This window comes from Oreochromis niloticus, linkage group LG7 (genome assembly GCF_001858045.2).
Source record: "Oreochromis niloticus isolate F11D_XX linkage group LG7, O_niloticus_UMD_NMBU, whole genome shotgun sequence".
NCBI classification, from domain to species: Eukaryota; Metazoa; Chordata; class Actinopteri; order Cichliformes; family Cichlidae; genus Oreochromis; species Oreochromis niloticus.
The window spans coordinates 54,850,673-54,870,819 of record NC_031972.2 but is presented as its reverse complement, the minus strand read 5'-3'; the positions used below and the strand labels follow the sequence as shown (position 1 = coordinate 54,870,819).

Sequence of the window (20,147 nt, the reverse complement as noted above, 5' to 3'; positions counted from 1 at the left end):
GCAGGATCTAAATCTAATTTTTTAGTTTATTTATTTGTTTGTTTGTTTAAAATTAGTAACGTGGACATATTTTAATGTTTCGAAAGACAGATCAGATCATTTGTGCTGGAAGCTTTCTTCTTCTTCTTTTTTTTTAATCATTCCGATGTTAAATTCCAATGGAATTAAAATCACTATCTTCACACTTTTTACAAAATTACTGCTCTCCCTAGGTGGGATTAGTCTTGTGTGAATGAACTATTTCTGAAGCTCAAATAAGGTTAGAGACCTCTACAAAAGTGAGAAGAATGTGTGGTAAAATTGGATAAAGAAAGTGCTTGTGCAACACATTGAGCTCTGACACAGCGGAGTGAAGTCAGTCCCTCAATCATGGATCAAGGTTATGCTAAAAGAGTCCCACTGTGCATAAAAGTGTGCACTGCTGTGGGGAAAGCAAATCAGTTGAATAAGAGTATCTTCCTCTCACCTTCACCTTTTCTTTTGTGAGCTAAACTATCCAGTGGATACCTCATTTTTCCATCCATCTAGAGCTGGAATCTGTGTTTTCTTCCATGAGACTGCATTCAGTACATGTATAGTTACATGCAGATTAAATCACATTTTGCACATTATCAGCTGTCTTGGCTGGTAAAGATTCACGGCACGCAGTCAAAAAATACTGAAAAAGAAAGCAGCTGCTGTGAAAGAAACATTACTGTATATATATGTGTGTATGTTTTTATCATTCACACAGCACACTGTTACCATGCGTTGATCTATAAGCATAATGTTTTTCCCCGGCTCACTGAAAGTGGTGTTTACTTGAAACTGTTGAGGTAAAGGACTCAAAAAGTTGCTGTTACTTCTATCCTGACATAGCTTGAGTGTTCAACAGAAGTTCAGGCAGTGACATCAGGAAAGTTAAACTCTTCAGTTAAATTCTTGCTAGATTCAAAGTGTGATACGCTGTAGGAGGGTTACTTAAGTTCAGCTCTGTCTCTCAGCTCTGTCTCTCCGTTTCCCTCCCTCTCGCTCTCTGTTTCATCTGGCAACAAAGCCATCCAAGAGTATGTAACACTTGGCTTGGTACTTCTGCACTTCAAACACACATCACCTATTCCCTGAACATGTGCACAGGCACAAATGCACATACAGATGTGTGAGTTGCTCACACAGCCCCCCAGAAATACACTCACTCACTTTTTTATAAATGCCACACCTGTTTGGAACTGTGTCTTCCAATGAGACGCTAGAAGAAACACGCTGGTTATCTAACCTATCCTCAAAGGATGGTAAGGCTTTGGGTGGTTGGCTGTGGGTGGTAAGGCTTTAAGAAAAATGTTGTCATGTGTTTAAGAAATGGTGAGTGTTGGTCAAATGGTCAGGTCATGGTCCCCTGAAAATATTTTTACAGCACATCTCAAGCTACAAAGCCACTCTAGAAACTTACTTCCCAGATACAAGAAATACTTAATCGATGTACACACACATACGAGTATGCAGTCAGACGTTTCAGAGAGAAGAGAGGGTGAGGGCTCTATGGGCAGCAGAAAGAAATAATTTCTTGAAAAGACAAAATCAAGGCCAAACATTGCCTTTGATTTATGCTGCTAGCCACAGAATAAAAAAAATAAGCAGAATAAAGAATGAAAAAAAAGAGAAGGACACTTTTAACACTTGAATTATTTTTCATTAGAAGTGCAATGTAAAATGTGTTCTTTCAACATACATTGATTTTTTTTTTAGAATTATTAAAAAACAAATCAATTAAATAAATAAATTAACACATGAAATGATTAGTTCTTTAACATTTGTAAGAAAAAAAATCATTGTCTTTTATTGCCTAAATTTGATGTATCATACATTAAATCTTCCTATGAATTTCATGCTTCTATCAGAAAAGGACGATTTATGGTTATCAGTCTGAAAATAACACAGTGATGCAGCAAAGACTGTTAGATGCGTATGTGTGTATATATAACAGAATGATGATCTATTGTAAATATGACTCATGTATGTATTTTGTCACGATTATAAAGCCAAAGTCAGGTTTCTGCAGCTAAAATTGTAAACTATTCCTGTTGTTTTACTTAGGATAACTGAGCAATGTCAGGGTTAGCACTTTAATCTTTTGGAATGTAAGGTAGACACGCATGTGGGTGTATATGCACACTGACGTGCACATATGCACATGCGCACGTACAGATCCCCAAAGCACAGCAAGACATGCTATCTAAATTCCACTTTCTGAAGATCAAACTCCTCACATCTCAAAGACGAGACAGTTCTGCTACCCTGCCCTGTACTCAGCGAGGAGGAAGAAGAAGGTGGGAGTGAAGAATGAGAGCTCGGGCAGAAGCAGGAAGAGGTGAAGAAGAGATGGGGAAGAGAGGGAGGGAAAGACAAGGTAGTGCTGTTTGGTGAGCATATAAACTACATCTATTCAAGGCCAAAAAGATTCAAACAACCAAAACTACAGCGCTACGCAAACAGCAAATGTGAGTATCTGTGTATTTATGTGTACATACAGAGTGATACAGTGTAATGAATATACAATAACACCTGAGGGACTTTAGAGGAAAAAAAGTGTAGGAAATTTTATGTATTGGTACTCTGGTATTTTAAGATTTATCAATTGCTCACATCTTACAAGCTACATCTTTGCCTTTGCTCTGACTAATATTGATGCTTTATGTTTATTCTATGCAGCCTGCACTGCTGTTTCCCCTCAGGCTACAAAGAAATACACACAGACAGACACACACACACACATGCTCAACATCAGAATGAGAAACCTAGCACATAGGATAGCATGAACGTTCCTCCAAGGCAGTCCAGCTACAGACCTCTTTTGGTGCAGACTCTTGCACTTTGATAACAGAAAATTCCACCAAAACAAAGAACAATACACTGAACAATACCTTCACTGTTAAAACAAAAGCATGTTGCACACGTTGCAATAAGCAGAAAGCAATGCTTTTGCTTTTAAACATAGAATGCAGAGTTTCTTTCAAGGCAAGTGCATGTTTATCTTTGAACTTTTTCACCATTGATTCTATTGTGAAATGTGCAGGAAGTAGCTCCATTTTCAAACATGCTTAAAACAAACACCACTCCTCAACTCTGAGCATCAGTAATGCTATTCCTCAAGATCGTATGCAAAGAGTCCATTACTTTATACAAGAGTCCATTACTTTACACTGTTTACATATATGTCTGCGCTCCCTCTTAACCAGACAAACCACATCTTCAAGTTTGAAGATGACACCACAGTGCTTGTACTTATCAACAATGACTCTGCTTATAGATTGGTTGTCTAGTGCTACGACCGCAACCTCTCCCTGAACATCGGCAAAAGAAAAGAGATGATTGTCGAGGGCAGGTCAGTGCAACGACCCAATGCTCTGCATTGAAGGCAAGGAGTTGGAGCATGTCACCAACTTCAAGTTGCAGGAGCTAATCCAGTTGTTAAGTGATGACCTATGAACCCTGCTTCCGGGTCCAAACTACTCTGTGTTTATTAAGGCTGTTGTGTTCATAACATATTTTAATGCTGTGTATCCTGTCCTATTTAATCTGAACAAGTCCCTAAAAAAAAGTCAGTGATCACTGTCAGCCTCTTTCGTTTTTTTATTACCACAATTCATTGGCAGCATGTTTTAAAGCTCAGTTTTTAAAACCTTATGATGTAACCCAGCCCATGCAGCAGTATATTAACTGCCTAACCTCATATTGTGGATGGATTATCTCAGTTGTTCTCCTGACTGAAGTTTGGTCCATTTTCAGCATCCTGCCATGCAAATGCATTTGCCCCTAACCATCTCGAACCCTCACTTTAACTTTTATTGAGTAGAAAAAAGTTAGCATTCATCCTCCAGCTTCACTGTGCTGTGTTTAAATTATGCTAACCATAGCTGCGTAGCTAGCCATCATTAAACTACCTGCTAGCCCAACTTCAGTAACCCTACAAACGTCACTGCTGTTTAGTTTTCTTTCTTCATTTATGTTGCAAGTGATAGCAGAGCTGTACGTTTTCATTTTTCATAAATTCCTCAGTTAGAACTCCCTGCTAACTTCGAACTCCGTTAAACTTCATAAATTCTGTTTTCATGGATGCCTGGATGTTAAACTTATTGTTACACCTGGTAGAGCAGCCACACTGATCATTTTATTAAAGAAGAAATAATTTAGACAGTGTTGCAGTGTTGGTTTGATTTTTGGATCTGAAACAGAGTTTGGACCTGGAAATGGCTAATGAAATCAGACTTAAAGACCTGATAGTGACAGAGCAACTGTCCTGGGACTCCACAACACATCCTTGGCCATCAGAAAACCCCAACAACACCTCACAGAGGCTATTGGTCAGTTTGAATCAATGTGTAATAGAAAATGTGCTGACATACTGTCTGGCTGCCTGGGTGTTCACCTGTACAAAGGCAAAACAGGAAGTCTTCCAGAGGGTTATTAAAACTGCTGGAAATATCATCAGGACAGAGGTGCCCGATATTACAACCTTTTCCACCGCCCGCTGTTTGCAGCAATCACTACGTATCCTCATCGACTCTTTTCACCTGTTCCAACATCATTTCCCATCAGGGAAAGGGTTTAGATCCATTAAAGCAAGGACCTCCAGAATATCAAACAGTTTTTATCCACAAGCAATCAGATTCCTTAATAGCTTCCCCCTGCAACTTCCCCTGGCATTACATTTCATAACATGAAATGCTAGGTGTTATTTTCACTGTTTTTACCATGCTATTTATTTATTATTATTATTTCTTATTTTGGGGGGTACCTTGTTTTTGAGGGGGATGCTGATTAACCTCTTCGTGGTAATCCAACCAGTGATGAAATATTTCACTCTGAACCAACTGAAGGACAAACTGAAAGTGCCATGCAGCTTTGGAAGAACTAGCATGTGGATATGTTAGAAAAGGCCAGATGGACTGACATAAGGGTGAAAAAACAGACACACGGATAAAAGAAAAAAAAAAACTCTGATTCACTGAGTCTGATTTCTTCAAACATGTGTTTTCTCTTTGCCCAGCTAAGCAGCATCTCTGTTGCTTCCTTTTTTACCATAAGAAGATTAGCTGTATGAGGTGATGCAACACCCTTAGATTAGAGTGCCTATAGTTGTTGTGATGCTGTATTCATCACATCCTTAGCAGTGTTATTAGATTGGCTCCCGTCCCTTGAACATTTTACAATAGCACTCACGCACAGATTAGTTATTTCCCTTTAAATATAGACATGCTAAATCTTCGAATGGTAACGCACCCTCTTTTTACATTCACAAAACATTAAAAAAAACCCATCAGCAGACAATCATCCTCAGACACACGCTCAGTTAGAGATGTCAGATTGATTGTCAGTTAGTCCATGCTCTTCAGCAATTGTGGTAAATTCTTGTCTGACATCATCCATACTTCATGGTACATCATTTGGATTCATACCCTGTTCCACTTGTTTATGTAAATGCTGATATGACTATCTGTCACTCCACTCAATATCATTATGATTAATGTATGCTGTCCCACATATTCAGTTAACAGATCTGTAAGTCTTCATGGCAGATGCTGCCAGCAGTTTAATAAAAATGCAAAAATAAGCATGATTTTTGTTTTTGAGTTTAGCTGCATACACGAGGATCCGAGACATTGTGCATGAAAGTCTCATAGAGAGATTTAGCATTCAGATGAATCACGAGATGATCACTGCTGCATTCACACACGCACACGCATATGCTGACATACTACGCGCCAAAAAAGGATCTTCTACTCTATACTAAAGACATGTATTTTTACTGGGTTTTCCTGTGGCTGTAATGCTTTTAAAATCCATTATAAACAACATTTGTCTTGTTGAAAAATGATACAAATGTGTATCCAAAAGAAGACTTGCAGAGGGGTTGTAAATAGTATCTAGAGACATTGTGAAACACACACATGCAGTATTGCATACTTAGACTGAACTTTTTCATTTTGTTGGATTTACTTTCCAGCAGTATCTTATAGTGAACACAGCAAGCTGTCTCAGATATACACGCTTACACACAAATATATATAAAGTATATGCCTGGAGCATGCAATTACCTGTGTGTATGTGAATGACTGGTGGCAGTGTCATCATGATGGCTAGAGGATATTAGCCCCAGCAGGAGCGGCAGACATCTCACTGCTGCCATAGGGCTGTCTAACAGTGCAGAAAATAAAGGCTGGGAAACTCATTAAGACTCATTTACAATGTGTTGCTACAGAGTGCTCTAATTTAGACATGAAACTGACTTCAGATCTGCTCCTGTGCTTGCATGCAAAATATATTCATGCCAAAACCCAGCATTAACCACAAATCATCCATTTGCTACTTTGACTGCAGACGTTAGAAGAAGAAGAATCTCTGTAAACACATTTGGCATGTAAATTAATAAATCTGTAGGCAATGGACAAGATTCTTTGCATCTGATTTAAATTTGCAGTCCGAGTGCTATTGACCATAAGGTTGCAGCAGGCTTTGGTTGCATATAGGTAAATGGTGCATGATATACCAAAAGAGGGGTGGCAATTGCTGAAATGCATTAGATAAACACTGAATATTTCTGACAACAATATAGCTTTGACTTGCAGACAGGAAAAGAAATCTGAGCTTGATGTCCACTGGCTATAATGGATGCCCTGAGACTACACAAACTAGCCAGTGGGATCCCAGGTTTGCAGAATATATAAAAACAAGAAGAATATATATTCTCAGAATTATTGTTTCTGGGTAGTTTAACTATCCACCATACTGCATATCTGCCATATAAAAGTTGATAAGGTTCAGTATTTGTATGTCTTATTGAAGAGGTATTTACTTTTTTAATAAACTGGTGCACATATAAATGCTAATTATCCAGATGTCTTTCTATTCATTTTCTTAACCACATATCCAGTTCAGGGTTGTGGGAGGGCTGGAGCCCAGCTGTCACAGGACCAGAGGGAAGGTACACCCTGGACAGGTCGCCAGTCTGCCACAGGGCTGACATGTTAATCATCGTGTTTATATGAGATTTTGCAAATTAATAAATTAAAACAAAAGAAAGCTTGGTGAAAAGTAAAAAGTACTTTACAAATACATAAAAATATAAAAGAAAATGTTCGCTCAAGATAAACTTCTGTTTGCCATTAAAAGCATCTAAGCAGTGACTCTCACTAGTAAATAAAAGCAATCCCATCAGCAATCCCATCTTAACCATCTATTCCACATTCAGGACCAATATTTACTGCAACCAATAAATCATATCTTCTATTCACACTGGCTCACCTGGTGCACCACAGTAACTGGCTTGTTTAACTTGATAAGTGAAGAGGCCACCTTAAGGCTGTGATTTGAAATTGTACCCCCAAGGCTCTATGCCACAGTTCACACATATCCTTTACCCAGTGCGTGCACACACACACACACACACACACACACACACACACACACACACACACTCACCAGAACATGAACAAATGCTTTCTGAGTTATATATGGTTTGTCATCTGTGAGATTAAGCATGCAGAAAATGATTTATTACCTACTTTGGTAAACTTGTGAAGGCAATCAACATGTTTGTTTGTGTGAATACAGGATGTAAATGCCTACATGTCTGACTTTATATGTGGTCACCTGAAAGTTGTTTCAGTTTGTGTGTATATATATATATATGTATATATATATATATATATATATATATATATATATATATATACATATAGTCTGCATCAGGTGTGGAGGAACCAATATCAGGTGTGGAGGAACCAGGACACACTGTTGAGAAGAGGGCTACTGGAACTAGAAGGCATAAGTGGGAAACAGAGCTGGGGGCTGTTGGAATGCTACTATGCAAGTAACCCTAGCGGAAGAGGATGTGGGACCTCTGGAATCTTTGATGCCCAGCATCCAGTCTGATGACAAGCAACTAAACGGAGTGCTCAGTGCAGTAACCACCCAGCTAGGCAAGTAGCTCCCAGGACAACATCCGAGATCTTTGTCCAGAAGACCGTAGTCCTAGGAACATACGTATTTCATTTTGGTAAAAGTCAAATTAAGATCAAGGTCAAACGGAATGTGAAAATGTGTCTAAATTTTATATTACCCACAATTTTTATATTGATCTTCAAACTTCACAAAAATATACTAAGCCTTGGGGGACATGAGTAATTACGTTGGCTAAGCATTTGACCTTGACCTTCATTGTTAGCACCCAAGATCAAAGTTGACCTGGAAATTTTTTTTTTAAAGAAACCATAAAGAGTAATATATCATATGAAAGGGCATAGGGAGAGCTGTACAACACACATTTTATTTTTTTTAACAGGAAGCCCTACAACATCCCAGTGATGCCAGAGAGCACAGCTCCCCCTCGAAGGTGAGCTGCGCTCTCTGGGTGCTCTTGTTAGTAGGTGTGCTTATTTGCATTTACTCTTGTATATTTGTCTGCTATTGTTGTCTATCACTGAATGCATAGGATTTGTATTTTATTGGGGTTTTTTTAGGATTGACGCACAAATCTTGGACAAAGCTTTTCACAAGATGCATAGGAAATCACAAATACTGTAGCATTAAACAAATCAAAGCACATGTAGAATTTATTTATTCATCAAAATGTTACCAAGATATACAAAGTATAAATAGCCATAGCTGACTTGGTGGCTTACAAAGTTTTGTGAAGCAAGAAAGCAGCTTGGGTTTCATTACAGAGACAAACACTTTCCCATACTTTCTAATATTATAGGGGGAAAAAACTAAAAAAAAACTAACATTGTGGTGAAGCTGGTTTCTTCTGTTAGAAGAAGAGACATGCAGGGGCATAGAAAATAAAGCCCTGTCCTGTGAGATAACGTCAGTCCTTACAGACACACACACACACATATAGACACACATCTGTCATTTGAGACATTTAGAAAGAGAGCAGAGAGAGCAGCAGCTTTTGGAATTAACATTTAGTGCATTGTGGTGGTACCTGTAAGGTTCTGTCAAGAGATGAGTTAAGTTTTCTCTGCACCATCATTGCCTCTCCTCAGCATCTTTGAATAGAACAGCACACCAAATTGGACACACATAATTACACATATACACACACTGGAACATATGGTCTCATATGGTCTGTAGCCTGGTTATGTTTCCGCTGATTAGGAAAGGGAGCTGAAATTAAAGGAAGATGAGAAGAAAGGTGGAGAGAAGAACTAAAGTCCAGAGAGAAAAATTAAACAGAGTGCTTAATTCTTTTTTTTTTTATTATATTTTTTTAAGGTTTGAAATGGTACCAAGGGAAAGTTTCATGCCAGAGTAATTGTCTTCCTCTTTTGTTAGTCCAACTTGCTATTTTAATATGTGAACAACTAAGCGTGTGTATGAGTAAGTGTCTGCTTGTAAGAGTGTGTGCATATCCTTTGTGCACATGCAGAGAAAGCTGTAAATGGAGTTCTTGGGCATGTGTCTGTGTGTGTGATTTTTGTGTGGCTAGGAGTATTATCCATAACACTGCAGGGCAATTTGAGTCCCTGAAGGGCACTCTGTGTTGTGAAAGAGCAGAAAAGCTCTGCCTTTGCCAAGCTCTCACCTGGACAGCTCTTCAAAGCACTCCTCTCAGAGCAGCCATCCTGGAGCGACTGGCATGGGCAGAAATAGCAGCGCGATGGAAGGAGATATGTGACCAGTTCCAACCAAGGCAACCACTTAAAAAAAAGTAGGGGGGGTGATAATGGCAAACCTAGAAATTCATTCAGTGTCCCTATCTGCTCTGTACTTAAGATCACCTGAAATGAGAGCATGCTGCATGATGTTTTAATCATTTCATTATAGCTCTAGTTGCAGCTTATTAAAAGTTTTCTCACTGACAGTATGTGCTGCAATGTTGTGACACAGAAAATAATGGAGAAGGAATGGAGAGGAAGAATAAGGGAAGAACCAGGCAAAGGAAGTCTACTTCAGTTGAGAGGTTTGTAATTAGTGAAAGTGATAATTAACCAAATGGGAGATTAATGGACAAGGATAAAATGATTTCTGCGCTATTTAAAGCATGCATGCACAAGCATATATCAAAATCGCATGCTACATAATACTCAGTAGGAGATAAACTATAAATACATGTGGAAGACAGAACAGCATGCCTTACCTCAGAGTAAACCAAAGATGAGAAGAAGTTTTGATATCGCAGAGCTGCCCTGGTTTAGATGACTCTTGATAGCCAGGGATGGATCACCTCATTAAAGAATCATCCTTTTTTTTTTTATCAAATCTCAAAATTAAATATTAAAACATGTGATAATGAACTGGTCTGCCTGCCTTACTGCTGTCAGAAGACAAGACAGATAAGACACACTTCTATGAGTACAGGCATACAAGCACCATTAGTTGATTTAAAGGAGTAAGTCTGCCTCTTATTCATTATAGAGCACCTTTGCCACCTTCGTTCCTGCCAAGTGCTAGTGAGTTTTATCAGCACTCACTGTGGGCATATCTCACTCTATACTCTCTCAGCCTGACATCCTTAAGGAAGCAGCCTTTTATAATTTTGGATGCTAGAACCCTGTTATTATCCTAATGCTCATTCTGTGATTTTCAGCACTTACATGTGTGAGTCTATAATTTTATAATTTGGTGGGGACGTACATCTGTTTAGACAGTCCCATAATGGAGACTCGCCTTCCTTTTGGGAGCAGATAATAAATCCTCATTATGTAAATCACCAAACAGAGGTGAGGTACAGGTTAGGATTAGTCTCTAAGAAATAAATGTAAGTTCACATAATACTCTCTTAAGTGATAATAAATAGAATAAACACACAAGTAAACATGTGTATCTACATTCTTATCTTCTATAAGAACTTTGGGTACTGACAGAAAGAACAAGATTGTAAATACAAGTCGTTCCTCTCCTTTGGTCTCAAAACACAGATACCTCAGATATGTCACCTATGGTTATGCATGTGGTGAAAGAATTAAATCATTGATGCAAGTTAAAGAGGTAGGGGGAGTTGCTTGGTCATCTTTAAGGATCTCAGAGCTGCTCCTCCAGAACTAAAGGAGCCAGTTGAGGTGGTTTGGGCATTTTACTAGGACACCTCTTAGATGAGGTGTTTCTGGCATATCTTACTGAGAGCAGCCCAGGAGGCCAGATCCATTATACACTAGACACATGATGTGACAGTGGTGGACTGGGAATAACTTGGCATCTCAAGGAAGAATGGGAGGAGGTGGCTGGTGAGACATAGGCTTGGGCATCTCTGCAAAAACTACTGCTCCTGCAACCCAGACCCAGAAACAAGAAAGATGATGGATAGATGGATGAGCCCCCTTAATTTTATGGTCTATCTAAGCTTCAGATTTCTGCCCTCAGATATATCAGTGCCAGTGCTCCTCTGCTGTTTTAACCTCTCTGACATCCAACCCATACAACTGTATGCTCTGAGAGGCACAATTACTTATCAACCCTCAATTTATGTTTATTAATTTTAAAAAGCATAACTTTTTCTATCTTTAAACTTTATGTTTAGGACCACCAAAATGAAAATGCTCAATTTCAAGAATTGAATATTTTTAGTGAGGAAAGCCAGAAAGTAAGACTCTCGGGATGATGCAGGCACCAAACTTCAATAACTAATTGTATGGTATCAGTAGGATTGGAACTTCCAAAGGAAACCCCTAGTGTAATCCCCTCTGTGATTTTTTTGTAACAAACTAATGTAATACATTGCTATAATAAATCCAGTAATCACATTAGATGTACTAATCTGTTATTACTTGCATTAGTCTGCAGAAATCTGCATGTGGGGTTGATATTTAAACAAATCATCAATCATGTTCTTTCACTCATTTTAAGCTCCTTATTGCATAATATTTAGATGCTGTACCACAGGGGTTTCTCCACTTTTGGGATAAACAAAGCATTTCTCCTTTTCTTTCAGGGTGGCTGTGGTTCAGGAGATAGGTGGTCTATCAATTGGAAAGTCAGCAGAGCGATTCCTGACTATTCTGCATGTTGAAGTATTGGGCAAGTTACTGAATCTCGAGTCGCCCTTGATGCAGCCATTGAAATTGTGAGTGTGCACATGAAAAACTATATGAGTGTTCCTATGTGTGGGTGAATGGCTTGTACTAAAAAGTGCTTTGAGTGTTCATTTAGAGTAGAAAAGCCCTGTACAAGTACCTGTCCATTTCCTATTCTTCTTCTGTTCCTGTCAACTCACCTGGAGGGAGAAGAAAAATAGAATAGCATCTTTTGAGGAATAGAGATATTCTCTTTATATTTGTTGCATGAAAGGGAAAAAACTGTAGTGGAAAACTGCAAACTCCACCCACACCTACATCAACTCCTAGCAAAGTAACTAGAATATTAAGTTAAGTAGCAGAGGGGGTTATTAATTAGTTTTAGCTACTTTGTTGTTAATTAAATTAATAACACGTGCACTAGAGGAACAACAATGAAACAAAGCAGGAATCATTTTTCACTCTGTTTTTTCCTGATTGTTTTTTTTTTCCACTAGTTTTGCATTTGGCTAGGGTCAGTGTCACTACTAGTAGCATGAGGCAATACCTGGACATTTCTGAGGCTGCACAGGTGGTCTAACTCCTACTGGCACATCAATACCTGCCATTGCCAGAAGGTTTTTGTGTCTAGCACAGTCTCAGGAGCATGGAAGAGATTCTAGGAGACAGGCAGTTCATCTACGACAGCTGGACAGGCCTATAGAAGTCCTTCACCTATTGATTGCTATGTCAGTTGAAGTGAATTGAATTGATTCAAGCTGAATTATGTTAATGCTTGAACACTAAGTACAGGATGCATTTAGCCTAAAATTTTATACAGTTACCTGTGACAGTGCATCTTCAGCCATTATGTAGATCAGTGGTTCCCAAACTTTTTTTGCTGGGCCCACCTTTGTTTTACAAGAAAAATGTCCCCCCCCCCCCCCCCCCGCGTGCACCCGCACACGCACAAATACACCCTCCAACCACACACAGCCATATTTTGCTCCATTGCGGTTTATTTCACACCTCAAACATTTAGTAAACAATTAAGCAAATACGAATAATCTGCAATAAATTACAGGTAGTAATAAAACACACTACTAACTCTTTTACGCTACGTCCACACCTACACAGGTATTTTTGAAAACGTAGCTGTTTCGTCAACACGTAAACGGCGTTTCGATTCACCGAAAACGGAGATTTTTTTTAAAACTCCTTTTTTGCGTTTAAGTGTGGACGAGGAGTACAGAGTTCGTCAGGCAACGTCAAAGGTATGTGCCTTTTTCACGTCACGCTGTGCGCCACGTTATTGTTTACATGAGATGAATTGCAGAATGGCAGATAGAGACAAAATACTGTTAATCTGACTATCTGCAGGTTTTACACGCTTACATACACACACGCAGTTACTGTCCCTCCATTTAGAAAGGCAGAGGCATCACGGTGTAATTATTTTACATGTAGTTGTTTTTTTCCTGTGTAATAATATTCAACATTGCTATTAATACATTTTTCAAAAAATGCCTCTCTGTGCAAAATGGGTTCAAAAACATAAAAACTGGGATACTGTTTGTCTGTGATTTAGACAGAGGGAACAAATCGTGGCAGGATCAGCCTGATGTTATTTGTATCCCGCTGTAACTTTACTGTATAAAGTGCAGTCAGGAGTAGTTAGTCATTACAACAAGTGTTTGTGAACTAAAAATCAAGAATGTGGGATACTGTTTGTCCGTGATTTGGAGAGCCCAGCGCGTGCTCCCGACGCAGGGAAAACCAATGCTGCAGGGAAGACCTACCTTGGCACTTGTGCAGGTGAAACCAAAGGGCAGATATGCTTCACACTATTTTCTAGTCTTTGGCTTAGAATGAAGTTGGTTTGGAAACATATTCAGCGATGCTTCATCTCCTGCTTTGCGTTTGTGTGGGCGCCCCGTGCTAGCAGTGTCCAAGCGTTGTTTTGTTTTTTTTCCGCTTTTCATACCACGCCCCCCCTGCAATGGCTCTGCGCCCCCCCTAGGGGGCGGGCCCCACACTTTGGGAAGGTCTGGACCAGCCCAAAGGTAATCTAACAGGTAGTGTAACAAATTACTTTCTGTAAGTTTCTTTAAGTAGTAAGCGATTAATGTAATTAATACAATTCTTTTTTGAGTAGCACTACCAAGCCTTATAGAAAATACTGTGTCCTACCTTAATTTTTTTACACTGTTTTATGCTCCAAGTCACCTTTTTCATTAAGAAAACAGAGACATCAAGTTTCGTTCCTATCATGACAGACTTAAAGTATTTATAGTAGCTCTTATGCCACATTCATGCTACATACAGCTTAGAAAAACAGTACAATCATTTTGTATTTAAGTATCTGAGCCACCCTCTGAGGCAAAGCTATGTATTTGTGTCCCACTTCCAATTTGCAGCTGTGATATAGTGTGAGAAAAATTAGAACGAGTGCCACAAAACAGAGGGTAAAATGTGTGGGAAAGTGGTAGCAGACAGGTGTAGCTGCATGATTTTTTTTTTTAAAGTGGAACCTTGTGTAGGAAAAATAAAAGAAGAAAGACAAAATACACACGCATGCAATCACACACATACAAATAAACACACCCCTCTTCTCCCCGCCCACTCCTCCCATCTCCCACACCCAGACACATGCACATACACTAAGAAGAACAGAGAGAAGAGCACACAGCACCGCCACACTTTTATGACCCACAAGTCCAGTGGTCCAGATAAATTGCATAATATCTTATCTTTTAGTATGCACTAAAAACCGGTCCCACAAACTTGAATACCACCGAAGTCATTTTTTGTTCCTAAAACTAACAAGAAGTGTCAGAAAATGACTTTATCTTTAAAACACATATAATATTAGCGGTTTTGGACATAAATGGCAAGTTTTATCTTCCTTACAAAAAGAACAGCATATCAGGAAGCACAGACTGTAATTCTAAAAAAAAAAAAAAATCAGATTGTTTTTTAATCTGGAGGATTTACACCAAAGTGTGAATCAGTCCTGCAGCCTTTCAATTTTAAAGACAGGAAGGCCAGACTCTCCAAAAGATATACTAAAAAATACTGCAGACTGCAATATCCCGGCCACAATATTAATAAAAAACTGCACCAGTTGAGGGCTGACAGAGTTCAAAGTGTTTGCTCAACAAAATTAGGATTCAAAAATGAAGATCTAAAAAAATTCTGTAACACTGGCTTTAGCTTTAAACCTACAACTGTGGTAACACTTCTTTGATCACCAGTTAAGACAGTTAAGAAAAGAAATAGTCTGTTTGTTTCCAACTGTCTCCAGCATCCAAAATCCTGTTAAAATTTGCATGCACTATTTGTTTGTTTATATGGAGAAAAAAAACCTAACTAAATTGTAGTTGAATCATGAGTTAATTGAATTATAAGTAATTGAATAAGTAGGTAATTGAACATATCTGCATCCTGTGTCAGAGTCTTTGACTTACATTGATTTGGCCTCTTCTTCTATCATCTATGCACTCTTATTGTCAGAATGTTGCTGCAGATCGCCTCATATCATTAATCAATTATTCACCAGTAGCCTGTTAATGTTTAATGAGTGAGGCTGCTGCGGTCAATTACTAATGAATTGTGGTCGTGGTGAGAAAGCTCAGAGGATAGGCCAAATCAGATACTATACACAGTCTGTGTGTGTGTTTGTATACATATACCTGAAAACACTCATTGCTTCCATTGGCGATTGTATGTGTAAATTACATTTTTGTAAATTACACAATAATACTAAAATTAAAAGTAATTAAGGGTCATTATTTATTTGCATTTTGTTTGTTTTGTTTTTGTTTATTCCCCTCTGTGTTTGTTTGTTTGTTTCTAGGTTGGGGGTTTTTCTTATATTGATTTCTTTGATTATATATTCTTCACTATATGATTTTTTTTTAGAAAAACAGATACTTTTTGGCAGTTTGTTCATTTATTTGTTTTTATGAACTGTCAGAAGGCTGTGATTGCACCAGGCTGAGGAAGTAATTACAGACACCATTCTCCCCAACATTTTCCAATCCCTCCTGAGGCATTCCCAGGCTATATATCAACTCCTTTCGACACAAAGAAGCAGCAGGTATACCCCAGAGGTTGAGCCATGTCACACTGTTCTGCAATCTAAATATTTTGGTCAACACTAAGAGCTCATGACCAGAGGTGAGGTTTTTGACTTCCAGCTGAGCTCCCACTTCATCACAAGAGTCCTTTTGTTGCCTGGAGTGAACAATACACCCTGCTCCAGCAGGAAACCACTGCCTCAGACTTGGAGGTGCTAACTCTCATGAAACTCAACTTCAAACAGTCCCAAATGGGAAGTGAAGCCTGTGATCTAACAAAACTAAAAGAAGCATATCAACTGCAAAAAGCAGAGGCTGGACTGGACACACTTATCATCCCAACTTTGCCTTGAAATTCTGTTCATAAATCTATGCGTATATGAAATATGAATGAAAATAGGATCTCAACAAGGGGTCCTCATACTCCATTATAGTGTTGAACCCAGTGTACAATTACTTAGGGGACATGGCCATAAGCCAACTCAAATCCATAAAACCGTTTAGATTGGAAATGATTCATATTGCCCCTCCAAGTGACAGCCTCCTTTTCAGCACCCTGGAATAAAGTTTTTTGGGGGAGGCTGAACAGTACGATACTCTGTTAGTAAACCCTCAGTCCACTAACCGTTTCTACACAGATACCATCCCCAGCCTCCATGTGACACTGAAAAGGTGTGGCAGTATGTAGGGATGTAGTGATTCCAATCCCATTATCAATATCACTTATCAGTTCTCTTATCTATCCTCATTGGGTTCTCTTTGGTTCTGCTTTGAGAGTCACCACCATCGCTAAACAACATATCAAAGACATTACATTTGTGCAAATTAACTGCATGCTGTGTGGTCAATTGTTTGTGCACGTTGTGTGCACAAATATACTTTTCTTAAAAGTACTGCAGTATGTTACTCCCCTTAGAAAGAAATTTGTTACACTACTCTTCACAGTACTTCCACATGAAATGCTCATAGTTACCATTTCTCAATATAAACCTATTGGCTATAGTCCCACAGACCAACACAAATCCCTATCCTAATGAGGACACTCTTAGTATTTATGTATGAACACCAGAAACAGCAAGTATGGAAACCAACACAGAAACTTCAGAGCGATTCTACATTATAAACATGAACAGGTGGAAACAGAGGCTGCAACCTGACTGCTCATCACTGCTTTTGTTACCTGTTGAAGTTCAGGATCTGCCTGCAGGGCTGGGTTCTGCATTCATTCAGCTTCAACATCACTCTGGGTCCTTCGCTGGCTTAGCATTAGCATGCAATCTGTGCAAGTGCTTGCAATGAGCGAAAGTTGATAATGCAGTTGTTTCTGTCCTGGATACAGTTTCTACTTCACTATCACACTCTTGTCTTTTTGTGCAGTAAAAATAAAAAATAAAATCCACACTGTAGACTGCGCCACTAATTTCCTCCCCTGCACACAAACTGAAATCGGCTGATTGTAGCGCAAGTTCAGCTGATAAGTGGAAGTGATAGGCAAGCAGACTAAAAATTACAAGCGATTGAACTAACAAGAACCAGTTCTCTGGAAAAAAGCTAGTTCTTGGTTCCATCCCCAATTATATCGATCACCATGGATGCCAGGATGGGCTCTGGGGTAGCTTGAACTGTAAAGCTAACAACCAGCAAACAGGGGGACCTTGGTATTTTAATAGCATTAGAAAGCAATAAACCATAAAACACAATGAGAAAAACAGTGGGAAAAAGAAACACAGACTAGAATTCTTGTTTTTGCTCTTCACTCTTTTTTCTCTATTTGAAATTTACATATTTGCATAGCAGCAAATAATGTTTAGATGTAAAACTTGGCAGACTGAGGCTGTGCCAGGTGAGTCACTGTTCAGTGACAAAGTATTCAGTACAAAGTTTTTTTTGCGTTTATGTGTGTATGGAGGGGGGGTGACTGATGAGCAGACGAACATGAGACAGGTCAGTGCACGTCCTGTGAAGTGTTTTTGGCCCACAGTCTGTTGGCCATGCCTCTGTAACCAGGATAATTAGAGCCCAACCCCCTGTTAGGAGCCATAAACAGCCAAAAACAACATTAACCATTTGATACACAATCCCAAACTCACACATTATTATCTATTCATCTAAAACAAATTTAGGGCAAATTTGATATGCATCTTAATTTCCAAATATGAACATTGTTTTCGAATGCCAGCTACACACTGGCAGACTTGTGTGGAGTAGCGACTGTGACAGCATCTAGTCTGAACAGACCATTCCAGTGTTTTGAGCCTTAGCAAGAGAAGACAATGTTATCAAGGAAGTATTCAAACCAAACAAAAAAACCTGGGTTACAGGGTTTTGGTTGTTTTTTGTAATGCATGTTTACAAAAAATGTGAACTACAGTCATGTGTAAAAGAATGTCTACATTTTTAGGGTTTTATATATGAGAACTTAGCAGGTTCTAAAATTGCAACATCAGGTACAGACCACCTCAGATGAACAAAATCATGTAATTATTTATTAAAAAAATTTAAGCCAAAATGTGTAAGTGTGTAATGTGTGAAAAACTAAGTTGCATATCTATCTGGGAACTGTTATGAGGCAATCGCCAAAGAAATTGAACTCCATCATTCTACAGTAACAGAGATTATTTACTTTTTCTTATTATTATATTGTTCATTTATTATTATTCACAATAATCCATGTTTTTCAAGCAGAAAACATTTTAGACAGCTGCCAATCTTCCCGGGAGTGGACATCGCAGCATGTTAAATGATACAGTCAGTACTTGTACAGTTAGCCTTGTTTGAAGCCTCTTCTCTCTACAAAGAACATGGCAACATGCTTAAGTTTGCAGCAACACATCTGAATAAACAGACACACTTAACAACACTAACCATAAGACTCAATTTAAAAAATATACTTTTTTAATGTCAGACAGAAATTTCCCTAATAGCCTCGAGCTTTAAGTTTTTAGGAGTTCTTTTGTCCACTTGGCAACATCACAAGTGACCACACTGACCAAAGCAAATGTACGCTTGTGTTTATAACTAGCCCGGTTGTCTGACCAACACTGGGCACACTTCTAAGCACACTCGCTCCTCTGTGTGAAGCTCCATCCATCACGAGGCCAAGACAGGACAGAAGACCATGGGAAATGAAGCATGGTTAATTCTGTTAGCGCATGGACACAAACAATCTGTGGGGAATCAAAGAAGAAGGAAACATAATCCCAGCGGAACCATTTCCTGCTGCATGAGCTGGAGCAATTCACCATGATAAGGCAAAACGTTAAATTCCTCTACAAATACACATGACAGTATGAGGTAGTTTCATACAGTGACGTTCAGGATGTCCACATTTGCCATCTATCTCATTCATTTCTCTCTCTCTCTCTCTCTCTGTTGCTCTCTTCCTCTCTCGATTTCTTTCTTTCTTTCTTTTTTCTTTCTTTCTTTCTTTCTTTTTGACTCTGCTGTCTGTGGGGAAAGGCCTGCCACAAAGCTCTCAAGCTGAGTGACCCTTATGGGACAAAGCTGGCTTTCTAGGCTTTTTGCATATATGCATGCCATCCAGACAATGAGGCCTTTATTAGAGTAGCCAGCATCTCCGAGCTGGAACGGCAGGGATGAGGAATGGAAGTCCGAGAAAGCTGTGACTGACACTGGGCACAAGTGAGAGTGTGTGCATTTCCCACCTCTTTCCCATGCATGTGTGTTTCACAGAGGTGTGAAGTGGATGCTCTTACCCTTTCTTCTTCAGTTAACTAAGAAATCTTTTCTCATCCAAAGCTGAATCTCAGAGTTTTCTGATGCCAGGTAACATCATGCATTGCATGTATGGAAAAATGTCCAAGCTAGTTAGAAACTTCCCTGTCATAAATCTCCATATAAAACAGGCAAAACAACATGCTGTGGCCTTTAGCTGCAATCACAAACAGCTCTGAGCAAGCCCTCAGACAGGCTATCTCTATGCACTTGACTAACTTTACAATACAAAAATCAAGCCTTAGTCGAATGAGTGCCTGTGTTCGAGTGTGTGTGTGTGTGTGCATTGTACTACGTATTTCTGTGTGTATTGGTGTTGAGTAGAGAAAGAGGACGCTGTGTGACTCAATCATGCGTGAAG

General features: G+C 39.0%; 1 long non-coding RNA gene across 4 annotated transcripts; it reads right to left on the bottom strand.

The window, feature by feature from the left end:
- Positions 1 to 8,590: 8,590 nt before the first annotated feature.
- Positions 8,591 to 13,812, bottom strand: LOC109203017 (uncharacterized). Of its 4 annotated transcripts, XR_002062988.2 has the most exons (4): positions 13,772 to 13,802; positions 10,121 to 12,193; positions 9,566 to 9,680; positions 8,591 to 9,029 (listed from the first exon to the last, which is right to left on the bottom strand). It is a non-coding gene; the product is annotated as an uncharacterized LOC109203017 (long non-coding RNA). The 4 variants fall into 4 exon arrangements; XR_003220800.1 differs by having other exon boundaries at positions 8,591 to 11,248; positions 12,154 to 12,193; positions 13,772 to 13,812; XR_003220801.1 differs by having other exon boundaries at positions 9,566 to 12,193.
- Positions 13,813 to 20,147: the final 6,335 nt, after the last annotated feature.